The sequence below is a fragment of the Rhagoletis zephyria genome, unplaced genomic scaffold (genome assembly GCF_001687245.7).
Source record: "Rhagoletis zephyria isolate East Lansing unplaced genomic scaffold, Rhagoletis_zephyria_1.1 Rzeph_scaffold_04907, whole genome shotgun sequence".
NCBI lineage: Eukaryota > Metazoa > Arthropoda > Insecta > Diptera > Tephritidae > Rhagoletis > Rhagoletis zephyria.
The window spans coordinates 34,211-46,529 of record NW_016161990.1 but is presented as its reverse complement, the minus strand read 5'-3'; the positions used below and the strand labels follow the sequence as shown (position 1 = coordinate 46,529).

General features: G+C 33.0%; 1 protein-coding gene across 1 annotated transcript in view; it reads left to right on the top strand.

The window, feature by feature from the left end:
- Positions 1–45: 45 nt before the first annotated feature.
- LOC108371353 (putative nuclease HARBI1) overlaps positions 46–12,319 on the top strand; it is a 19,284-nt gene continuing 7,010 nt past the window's right edge. Inside the window, exon 1 of the mRNA XM_017626904.1 lies at positions 46–85. The gene's annotated coding sequence lies outside the window, so the exon portion shown is untranslated. The remainder of the gene's footprint in view (positions 86–12,319) is intronic.

The window sequence follows — 12,319 nt, the reverse complement described above, 5'->3', positions numbered from 1 at the left end:
AAAGGCGCTTCAGGAAACTGAGGTTGAGTTCTATCTGAGTTCTATCTGAAAGCCCGTGTCCTTGTATCTTGTCTGTACAAGTTTGGTAAAACGCTCTTTTTTCCAAGTTTTTGGTGCTTTCTGCAAATCAAAAGTTGGCAACACTGATTACAGCCAGGGTGTCCAGATTTTTTAAATAAAAAGCGCAATTTCTGAAAAATAAATCGCCATTCTTTTTAAATAAGATTCATGAAATCGATTTAACAAATCTTTTATTTTAAAAATGAGATCTTTTTATAATATAGTTTTTTAAACCAAAAACGAATATAATACCTTCAGAGGGTAATAATTAGACTGCGGGATTTTTATGCAAAATACGGAGCCTAGAAATATGTGTCACATAACAATAAACAAAGTGTATAAATTTCTACACATTTTGTTTACAGTTAAGTGGTACATATTTTTACGCTCCGTTTTCTGCATAAAAATCCGCAGGCTAGTAATAATAAATAACACAAATCACTTATATAATAGTGATGTACAAACAATTTTCTTTAAAAATACGCATACTTTTTTAAAACATTTGTTTGGACACATTTTGCAATAGGACTGCGCAATTATTGAATTTTTTATAACTCATATAAATTGATTAATCGCACAATCCGCTTTTAAGAGCTCGGCGCTAAAAATTAAATAAAAACCTATAATAACGCGAGATCAGCTATTTCCACAATTTCTTCAAAATCACCTATAGTGTCTGAATGATTTACATTTCTGTTGTTGTCATATATTGAGCTATTCAACATTGATAACATACTGTTTGATATTGGAAATGTTTTGCAGCAGAAACTATTAGCCTTCATATAACACTTTATTCGAACTATTGATTGATTCGAACCTCATCCTATCTCGAATCTTAGTTTTTGTTGAATTCATTACGGAAAAAACGCGCTCAACAAAGCATGAGAGTGCGGAAAGGATAATAATATGAATTTACTTACATATATTTCCAAACATTTTATTGCCTGTTGCGGTTTTCACTCCGTAAGCAATTATCCAAAATTCTTCGGAGGCGGACGGAATGGTTCTGAGAAAAGTTATTCCATGGGAAAGTTAAAAGATTTAAATATTCAGTTTCCGTTGCTTTTCTTTCCTTCAAAGTCAAATAGTGAATTGGCAGGTCCCTGAAACTCGCCCTCTTGTGATTCACACACTTTTCTGGTGACAAAATCAAAGCTTTTGTAAAAGTACTTTATTGAATAGGTAATCGTTTCAAAAATTCTTCGATTAGGTCGATTAAATAGTTTTACAGTTTTTTAGTATGCTTCTTAAGTCAAATTTATCACGCAGTTCATTAGCCTCTTCTGTAAAATTATCGTGGAAAACTATGTTTTGTATATTTTTATAATTGGAAAAAATTTATTTGAAGGGACAAAATTCTAAATTTTTCTAAATTTTTACGCGCAAATATCCAAAAAAAATCTCCAAATTGGCGCGAAATCGCCAAATCTGGGCACTCTGATTACAGCTCGACCATTGCCTACAGACTGACTTTAGCTTCGCTTAAGGCAACGAGTTGAACTCTTAAGAGAGAATATGTATTGGAAAGCGAATACACTTATAGCCCGAACACAATGAAAACGACGAGCTACGGACTACAGCTGTCAAATTATTTTAACACGTACTCTTATGTAGATAATTATTTTGGCGACGACCGGGCTACGCGACGGCTGTGGTTGTGGCCAGATTAGATCTATTTCTATTTTTCCGGCGACAGATAAGGTTCTTCCTCTTCTTTTATGTCAAACTCATACAAATTCATGATGTCGCTGCCGCGTTCAAAAAAATCATGTCGCCATCGACAAAGCGTTTAGATAATGAAGATAACAAACTGGAAGCTGTGGCCCGTAGCTCGTCGTTTTCAATGTGTTCAGAACTTTAGGTTTCTTTTTATGCGAATTTTTTTATGCGGTTTTTCAAACCATAATTTCGCAGTAGCGATTTTGCTTTTTTGAGAGTTTTTATTACTTTTTTCAGTGTGTAAAAGACAATGCTTCTGATAAATAATTTGTCTTTGTATTCTTACATAATAATAATAAAAGATTGGCGCTTACATATAAGTGGAGCTTCTCCTCAAATTTGTGGTGTGCGCCTTGATGTTGTGACACAAAGGGGAGCTACAGTTTTACGCCGACTCCGAATGGCGATTGCATTTTTACGAGAAGCTGTTTTTCATGGCAGAAATACACTCGGAGGTTTGCCATTGCCTGCCGAGGGGCGACCGCTGTTAAGAAAAAACCTTTTTTTTAAAATTTTTTTTATGTATTCTTACATAATTCATGTATTTATTGTGGTGTTTTTATTTTTTATTTTTGGTTAAAATATAGATAAAATTTTGTTTATTTCATTAATGTTGGGTTTTACATGGAATAATAAGTGTTGAAGTGAAGAAATAAATAGTTTTTTTGCTCAATAATGCCTCACTAGATTTTTTATGCGGTTTTTTAGAATTTTTTACATGGAGTATCTGAATTTATGCGGTTTTTGAAAATGCTGGAACGCATCCCCTGTTTTTTTTTATGAAAGTAAAGAACTTTTTTATGCAGATTTTTTTTATGCGGCTTTCAGAGGAACGCATGTACCGCATAAAAAGAGACCTAAGTGTATACGACTCGTACAACAAATAAGTGCATACATATGCCACTCCTCCCACCACAAAAGAAAGAGCAATATCCTTATTGCGTTTAGTATTACACTAATTTCAGTTAACAAATTTTGCTTAAGTTATTATGACCTATAATAAAGAAAATGTTTAGTAATAATGGAAGACGGTTTTAATTTCGCAACAAAAGACTTAAGCGATAAACTTAAATTAATATTTTAACATTTTTAGTTCAAGACCTCATTTCGTATCTTTAAAAAAATAATTATGTATAAAAGTTAACGTCACAATTCAAAAGTGGTATTTTAAGTAATTCTATATACAAAATTTGTAGCAATATAATATAATTGAAATTTAAATTTAATAATAATTTATTTACTGAGTTATGTACAGTTTTGCCAGGTCTTCGGCATAAGAAAACGTCCCTCTTGGTCTGAAAAAACGTAATTTCCTACCCAAAAAAGTCTTTTTCAAATGAATGTACAAAAAATTCGTCTTATTAATTTTTTATTGAATGAAATCTTCTTTTTGGTTGTTTGTGTTTCCGACAGGGTAGGAGTATGATGTATTGTGGAACGATTTTCCGTCATCCCTTGTCAAATTTGGTTTGGAGACAAACCGGTTTCGGCGTTGTGCCATCTTCAGTGTCACTTTTCGTTCGAAAAATGTCTACAAGAACGAAAAATGACACTGAAGATGGCACAACGCCGAAACCGGTTTGTCTCCAAACCAAATTTGACAAGGGATGACGGAAAATCGTTCCATAATACATCGTACATAGATATGTACGTAAGGTATATTAAAATGTCATTTCGACAGAGCACATTTAAAATTCATTGTAAACTGGTTTGAGATCGTTAATATAAAAATCATTTTATACATATACTTGTGACCAGCTGATTAAGTCATCAACATTTCGATCGATTTTGGCTGTTTCTCTTTTGTTTATTTCATGTTTATTATTTTTCCATAAAAGCCAAGCTTATTATATAATAAACAAAATATAAATCCACATTTCAAACTTTGTGCAAAAGTTATAAAAAATCTGTAATATTTCAGCTAGATTTTCAACTTTTTATTCAGATTTTTTAGAATTTTTTTGACTATGCAGTTTGATAGCGCATTAAATTTCAGGGCAATAATGTGCAAGTTTGAATGGGCTAAATAATCGCGTTGATTTTTAATAATTTATTTGTATTTCTTGTAGACATTTGGTTAGAGGGTCGGTTGTCGAAAATGCTAAATTACGTTCTGCTAAGAAGGAGCATAGCAATATTTCAGCCTTTTTTGCGTTCGTTACATTTTCAATGAAGTCTTAAAAGAGTCGCCTAGTTTTTTCTGACTTTTTATGCCGCTACAGCTTTTTTGATGCTTTTGCGAGCGTGCGTGTTGCAATAGATCAGCTTTTCCTGATTTAGCTTTTAATGTGCCTATTGCAAACATTACAATAAGCCTCGTAACCTCAAGTTTTACACAACCAGCCTTTGAACACGGGATCCTTAGTCCAAGATCCAAAAAAAAAGTGCGCGTACGCTTGGTTTGCATCATATTTAAGTCATCTGTGTCCAAAGAATAAATATGTTTTGAAGCAGCTGCTTCAAAACACAAAGCTTGTAAAGATTTTTTAAGAAAGTAGTTCAAAATCAGTTCTACTTACAAGACCCTTACCGTCAAAAAGAAAAAATACTGGGAAGTTAAAAAACGTCATTTTTTACACAAAAAACGTCCAAACGTCAACGGTATACAAAAAACGTCCAAATGACGTAAAAAACGGCAACCTGGCAACGCTGGTTGTGTACAATGAACTCATTGATATATTTTATTATTTTTAATTCTCTTGAAATTTCTTTTTTTCGCTTAAATTGATTTTTATATTTCCTTACTTTACTATTGTTAAATTTAATTATAAAATGTTCATGGTCGTTTTCAGCTTTGACTAATTCTACGTTTCTCAATGGGTTTTTGGTTTTGTCGAGACGTTTTCTGGAATTTTCAGCATTCATTTAAGTAGTATCTATAGGATTTTCTGTTCGTGTCTTATTCGCATTGGTTATTCTGTTTACTTGTATAAGTTGAGCATTAAATTTAGGAGATAAGTGATTGAAAAAAATGTTGTATGGAGTATCACCGGTCATAGAATGTATTATGTTATGGTTGTACGTAAAAAGGGTTTGTTCGATTTGCATGTACTTTAATTCTTTATCATCTGAGCTATTAATTATTATTAAAGCTATTATTATTATTAAAGCTATTTTATTAAGTGTATTGTCTAGACCTTCAATATCTGCAATGCCGGTCTTTCCAGTGGTTACTTCTAATTGAATATTGAGCTGATCACACCACTGCTTAATGTTGACATTATTTATGCCTTGATCCTGATCAATTTCAATATTTTTGGAGCTCCCATCGTATTAAAAACTTTTATTAACGCTCTTTTTGTTTCTAACCAGTTCAATGTTTGTACTTCTTCAGCAGTTCCAAATTTAGAATACAAATCAATACAAGTAAGGTAATGTTTTTTCTCCCATTCCCAAAAATCGATCACAAATTTTTCCCTGGTTTCGTAAGCAGGTGGTGTGATTTTGAATGGCAATTTGTGGGTGATGTGATCATATTTACACCTATTGCAAAGTTCACATTCGTTAATAATTTTACGGATTTCCTTTAAGTAGTTTGGTAATAGTATTTATTTTTGAAACGATTAGCAATCTTTTCTATGCCTTGATGAAGGCCTTCTAAATGAATTTCAAGGATTTTGTTTTAAATTCGGGATAACTGCTAATATTTTCGAGTTCTTTAGTTGCTCGCAATATTTTGTATCGTCTATTGTTGACTAGGGTTTTAAAAACATTTTCAAACTTTACAAAATCAGGTGCAGTTTTTACCTATTGAAAATATATTTATTACATCTTTTATTTGATCACTATTAAGTCGATGTATTTAATCGTTGTGACACTATTTTTAAATACAATTTTCATTTGCGAACAATTTTCATCACTTTTTATCAATCCTAATTGTCGTTTAAATATATTTGGGGGTCTTTCTGAAATGGGAATATAAGATTCAGAATCTTCTGTTGCGGAATGAATAGTAGAGATATTAGATGAAGTGTCGCCGAAATAACAATCTTAAAGTTCAACACGTGATAACGCATCGGCTACGTGGTTTTCATTTCCCGGTATGTATTTGATGTCAAAATCAAACTCATTAATTTTCCACTTCCACTTTTGCAATTTAGAGTTTGGTTCCTTCAAATTGTGGAGCCATTGAAGAGGTCTATGGTCGCTATTTATGACGAATTTTCTACCGTATAAATATGGGCGAAAATATTTGGTTGCCCAAACAATAGCCAGCAACTCTTTCTCCGTTGTGGAGTAATGTAACTCGTGTTCATTAAGAGTACGGCTTGCAAAGCAAACATGATGACCCTGTTGACTCAAAACGGCTCCAAGAGCTACATATGATGCATCGGTGGTCAAAGTAAACTTTCTTTCATAGTCCGGGTATGCCAGAATTGGTCCTTTTGTTATGAGAAGCGTATCTACAACGTTTATATATTCTTCATTAATATCGATTTTGTTGCCTTTTTTAGGCACCGAGTTAAAGGTTTTGAAATTTTAGAAAAGTCTCTAATAAATTTACGATAAAAACCAACTAATCCTAAAAATTGCTTTATCTCCTTTTCAGTTTTTGGCAGTGGATACTTCAATATGGAATCTATCTTATTAGGGTTAGGCTTGATTCCCTGGGGAGTTACAATATGTCCGATAAATCGGTTTATTTCTTTAAAAACTCGGTTTTTTCGATGTGCACTTTTAAATTTGCTTCATTCAGCCTATAAAAGACTCTTTCAAGAGCTTCGATGTTTTCTTGAAGGGAAGTGCTAAAGACGATAATATCGTCTAAGTATACCATGCAAACCTTTCCGATCAAACCATCTAAGACTGTGTTCATTAGCCTTTGGGATGTCGACGGCGCATTCTTAAGACCGAACGGCATACGTAGAAACTGGAAATGTCCACTCTGTGTGGAAAACTAAGTTTTATTCTATCCTCTGGATCCATTTAAATTAGGTGGAATCCCTTTGTTAAGTCAATTGTGCTAAATTACATACACTTGCCAAGCTTATCGAGTATTTCATCCATAATGGGAATGGGATATTTGTCACTTACAGTGATATCGTTCAACTTACGATAATCGACTACAATTCGCCATTTTTGTACTTTAGAGGCATCCAGCTTCTTTGGTACAACCCAGATTGGTGCGGAATATGGCGACTTGCTTTGACAAATTATGCCCTGCTTTAACATTTCTTTAATTTGTTTTTCGACTTCTGAGTTATGTATTTGAGGATATCTGTAGGATCTGACGTATATAGGGTCCTCGGGGGTTGTCTTGATTTTGTGTTTAATTTTATTTGTGAACGGTAATGTGTCACCTTCTTTATTAAAAATATGCTTGTATTTACTCAAAAGCTTTTTATACACACAATCTCTTCCCTGTTGAGATGTTCGAGTCTAAATGTTGGTGCTTTGGAATCACTATTTGCACTTAAACGTTCTAAAAATATGTATGTCTTTGAGTCAGGATTATGTACGAATTTATAGGTGACATCATTTAAAATTATGTTTTCGTTAACAATATCAATTTTAGCGTTAAGTTCCTGAAGGATATTATAACCCAACAAAGTATTTTGTGGAAAAGTCAAAAGCATAGAATACCAACTCAGCTTTTTCTGTTTTAGTACTTGTATATAGTTTTTGAGTTTTGTTTAATGTTATTTCCCCTGTACCAGTAGTTAAGGTAATTGAATTTGTTTCAAAAATTTGTGTTCTGAGAACATTAGGTCTAATCAAACTTACTGATGATCCTGTGTCCACAAGAAATTTTAAAGGGCGATTTTCAATTATTAGTTCTACTTTTGGTAGGTACCCGAGGCTTCTAGCCGAAAATTCTCGTTATCCTGTTCCATAGGTTCGGCATTGCCGTAACGTCGAATTCTAGATTGATTTGAACTGTTTCCACAAGTATTATACATTGGTTGTGGATGCATTACTGGGTTATTATTTGAATTTCGAAATGGGTTACTAACATTATTATTGCTGTTATATTGTGTGTTATGGTTTTGGTTTTGTTAGTTATTGTTAAAACGAGCATTGAAAAGAGGGGTTTGTTGTTGCATGTCTGTGAAACCATTATTGTAAGGGAGATGTTGTTGCGTATTAGTAAAGTTATTATTGTTAGCTGAAGTTGGGTATGAATTTGTATTTCTTTAACTGCTAATTTTTGTTGTTTGCTTTGTACTAAATTTTGTTTACTTTAGATATTTTTTTTCTATTACAACATTATCGTAAACATCGTTTTCTTTTAATACTCGGAGAGCAGATTTCACGTCTGTAACCATATTGGCATTAATTAAAGCTACTAACTGAAAGGGCAATTCTTTCTTAAGAGTTTTTAAACTTATTTGTTGTAATTCACAACTAAGGAAATTTACATTTAAAATATTTGATTCTTTTAGCTGTATACTATCTTTAATTTTACATACCTCTGCATTTAGTTCCTCGCAAAGTTGCTTAACACTACCACTGTTTTTTATATTACTAACTAATAATATCATAGTGGTAATAGGTGTGGGATCAGCAAATTCATCTATTAATAGGATTCTCAATATTTCCCAACTCGCAGGTTGTTCTCTTCTCACCACATCTAACGCCGGGCCACGAAGAGTACTTACATCACATTGGAGCAGTGATGAATTGATGGATTTTTGGTACATTTTGAAAGCCAAAAGTACATTGGTACTACATCGACATTTTTGATATATTTTTGTCAAGATACGGTACTGCACCACAATTATGTCGAAATACCACACTCTATTTACTTGGAGATGCGAATTTTTGTGCATAAAAATATAGTAATCTTTTTCTACCTTATTTAAGTAAATACGTGGTGTTTATTAAAAACGAAACTCTTTTTTAAATCAAAAAAAGTTGCTGTCATAATAGGTCTTTTCATACAATTTTCTACTAAGACTAGCGGCGAGAGAATTAAAGAATCATAGCGAGTAAAATTGAAGGGAAGACTAAATTATCAGAAAAAGTTATTGAACGCAAAACCAGTAAAAACTGGCAACTTACGCCATTCTGACTTTCTGATAGTTAAATTTGGTAGAAGTATTTTTGTATTTTCCACACAAAATTATCCAGCAGCAAAAATTCTGAGCAGTTTGCAAAATTTGCAATAACTTGCAATCTTCGAAACAGCTGATCACTTTCACAGTTGCAATAGGTGGTCCATTAGGTAATTTATTATCCGCTTGGTGCATTGTCCACGATTTGGAATTTTTTACTATTGAATACTTTTGTATAGGAAAAATTTTTTTAACATATAATTGAATTATCTCAGAATGAATAAGTTTTTTTTCTAACAAATATTTTTGATACCACACCATGACGCATTCAAAAGTAAAAGAATATCCTCCAAGCACCCTTCCTGGTTTCACAAAAATTAAGCAGATATACAAATGTGCCTTTAAAATTATCCCATTTTCGTTTTAACGATCAACTGACAAATTCGGTCAGAACATTTCATATCTCATAATATTATCTATTTTGGTATATTTCTGGGAAAAATATGGTACAATTGAAAAATTTTATACGGCAGCCATAGTTGACACACTAAAATTAGAAAATTAGAGATTAATAGTAAATTAACTAAACTAAACTTTTCTTCCTCTCTTTTGTTTATTCACGAACACATGTTTGTGATCAGCAGACATTTTTACTTGTAAGTTTTCGCAGGTAAATTTTTTTCCAGCAGCGCTCTCGATTTCCCCCACTTCGCAAGATTTTAGGTACGAGAACACTGCTATTAACTTGTTTATTTCTATAAAATAAAATATTTTGCTAAATATTTTTGTGAAACTTCCATTCCGCTAAATGCAACGGCTTTTTTGGAAAATTTTTGTATTACTAGCACTTAATAAGTATAACTTGTATACTTTTGTTGATTAACTTGGCGTTTTGGTGGTCTTTTCAAACAATTCATTTGCACTTATGTTTTCCACCTTCGACACGCTATGTTTTATATCTTGATTATTATACAGAAAATCTAAAAATATATGTATGTATATGTAACTATGTATGTATAGTGTTTTAAATGTTGGTACTTTTTCGGCTTATTTAGTACACTTTTTTAGTAATTTGGTACAAAATTAAAAAACTCATTTATCATCCCTGATTGGAAGTAAAATGGTTTTTCATCTTATGTAAGAGACGACGACGCGGGCATTAAAGCATTTAAACTGCCAATATATAACGCCAAGTAATTTTTGTCGCCGTCGAACGGAGCAATCAACTTTATGCTTTGCACGTAGTGTTGCCAACTTTTCATTTTCAAAAAGCACCAAAAACTTGGAAAAAAAGCGTTTTACCACATTAAAAAAAATGGTTTTCAATCAATTGATGCTTTTTTCATAACAGTTTGTATGCATTTAACAAAAACAAAAAATTAACAATATTTACAAGAATGCATACATAAATCAATAAACAAAACTTTTTCGCTCATAACGATTGAAAAGCCACATGCTATAATGACTCATGCTTACGACGTAATACCGAAGTACTGCACATTAAAACTGATATCCCTCAAGAAAGAAAAATCGAATCCCAACAAACGAAAATCATGCCCTAAGTAGAAATGAGCAAACAAAATTTTGTGTTCATTATATAACCTCAAATATCGCCAACAACCGTGATTTTGGCACTTTGAGGTTAGGATAACTCTAAATTCTAGTGCTAGAGCAATTGTGCGGCCAGATTTGGAATCAGCACCAAAAAACGATGTGTTTTACTCAGGTGGTACAAAAATAAAATTTTTACAAATAATTAGAAAAGAAATAAAGAAATACTTAACTTACTCGCATATCTACTAGCATTTTCAACGCTAATAGAATTGAACAAGGTAAATTTGCAAGTTCAGCTTTTTATCAATCATGGTTGTATTTAAGTGCATTTAAATTTGTAGATTTTTGTAAATTCAGTGCTGCCACAGCTTTAAATATTTAAGAATTATTTCAGGTTTTAACTATATCCGAGTAATTTTAGTTCAGAAAAAAGGCACTAGGCACTAAATTTTTTTTTTTAAATTTTCAAAAAGCACTAAATCTAGTGCTTAAAGCACCAAGTTGGCAACTATGTTTGCACGGTTCGTTCCCTTCTCTCCTTCGCTTCAGTCATTGTTAATGTTGTTAGTGGGCTTATTAGGGATTCCGATAATTCAGCTATTGGCACTATATCTCTTACTTGTTCTACTTTTGTTGGCAAAGCGGTTGATGCAGTTACGATGGTCATACACAACAATTGCTGACAAAGAGCGTCAACTGCGCTATCACACATATATTGGTTAACTAGTGAGAACTGCAGTTAATGCACGAATGTCACGAAGATATTGATTTATGATCGTATTCTCTTCTTAGATGTCATTGAAGGTTACCTTTGTAATACACGTGGCTTCCATGTATTATTCACCATAATTAACGACTTTTTATTAATGAAGTTTTTGTGGGTCCATACACTTATTTGCCACTTTCTGCAGTAGTTTCTTTTATAGGATCGTTTTTGGAAAAGTGCCACTTCACAATAGTTAACAAACTTTTATTAATGCAGTTTTTCTATGTGTCCATAACCTTATTTTCAAATAAATTTAGTAGGTTCTTTCATAGGATCATTTTCGCTGATCCTACCGACTGCGCCAGTAACAATTTACACATCAAGTTGCGTAATGCAATACAGATGAAGAAGCATGATACAATAATTTTTAGAAGGTAGTTTCACTTCTTCTTCTTATCCGCCATGTTAGCTATCTGACAGAAAACGTGTTTCGTATTTTTTGTTGTACCAAATTTTTCAAAAAAAAATCCACCTTTTGACGTTGGAAAAATAAATAATAATTTTCGAACATTTTTAAATATTTTTCTTCATAAAAAGTTAACTGCTGCTTTCGTGGATATTGCAACACACGGAATAGGTGTAAGGATGCAGCTATAAGAGCCACCGCATACCACAGAGTTTATCGGCCGCCTATTTAAATAATAGGGCTCGCCAAAAATCGCAATTTTTACTTGCGTCCACAGTATTTTTGCGTGGAATTCCTTTCTGCGTAGGCGGCCTTCGGCCGCGCTGGGATTATAACCCTTATTATGTAGAATTCTCCTTTCTGTGTGACCTAACTGGGGCTACCGCCCCAGTGATGTAACCTTGGGAAAGGATGAGGTAACTAGAATTCCCTTTCTGTGTGGTAAACCTGGGGCTACCGCCCAGTGATGTCTATTTTGGTTACTGGGTGTTTTATAAAAATGTCTTGTATATAAAAATGTGTATATAAAAATGTATTGTGCAAATGAATATTTAACATATTTCAAGCGAATAAACGCAAATGAAAATTGTGCTTTTTGGCAATTTTTTTAAGGGGTTCCTAGGGAACCATAGGGGACCTAGGTGGTAGGGGGTTGCATTTTTGTCAATGGCGGTTCATTCCCTCTCCAAAAAGGTGGGTTAGAGGTGCCACGCCCACTTACCATTCGCCCACCGCCCCTTTAACGAACGGCCATAAAGGAAAGCCAACCCTTTTTATGATTTTTATTCATGTGATTAGCAGTGGCAAAAATGTATGTAT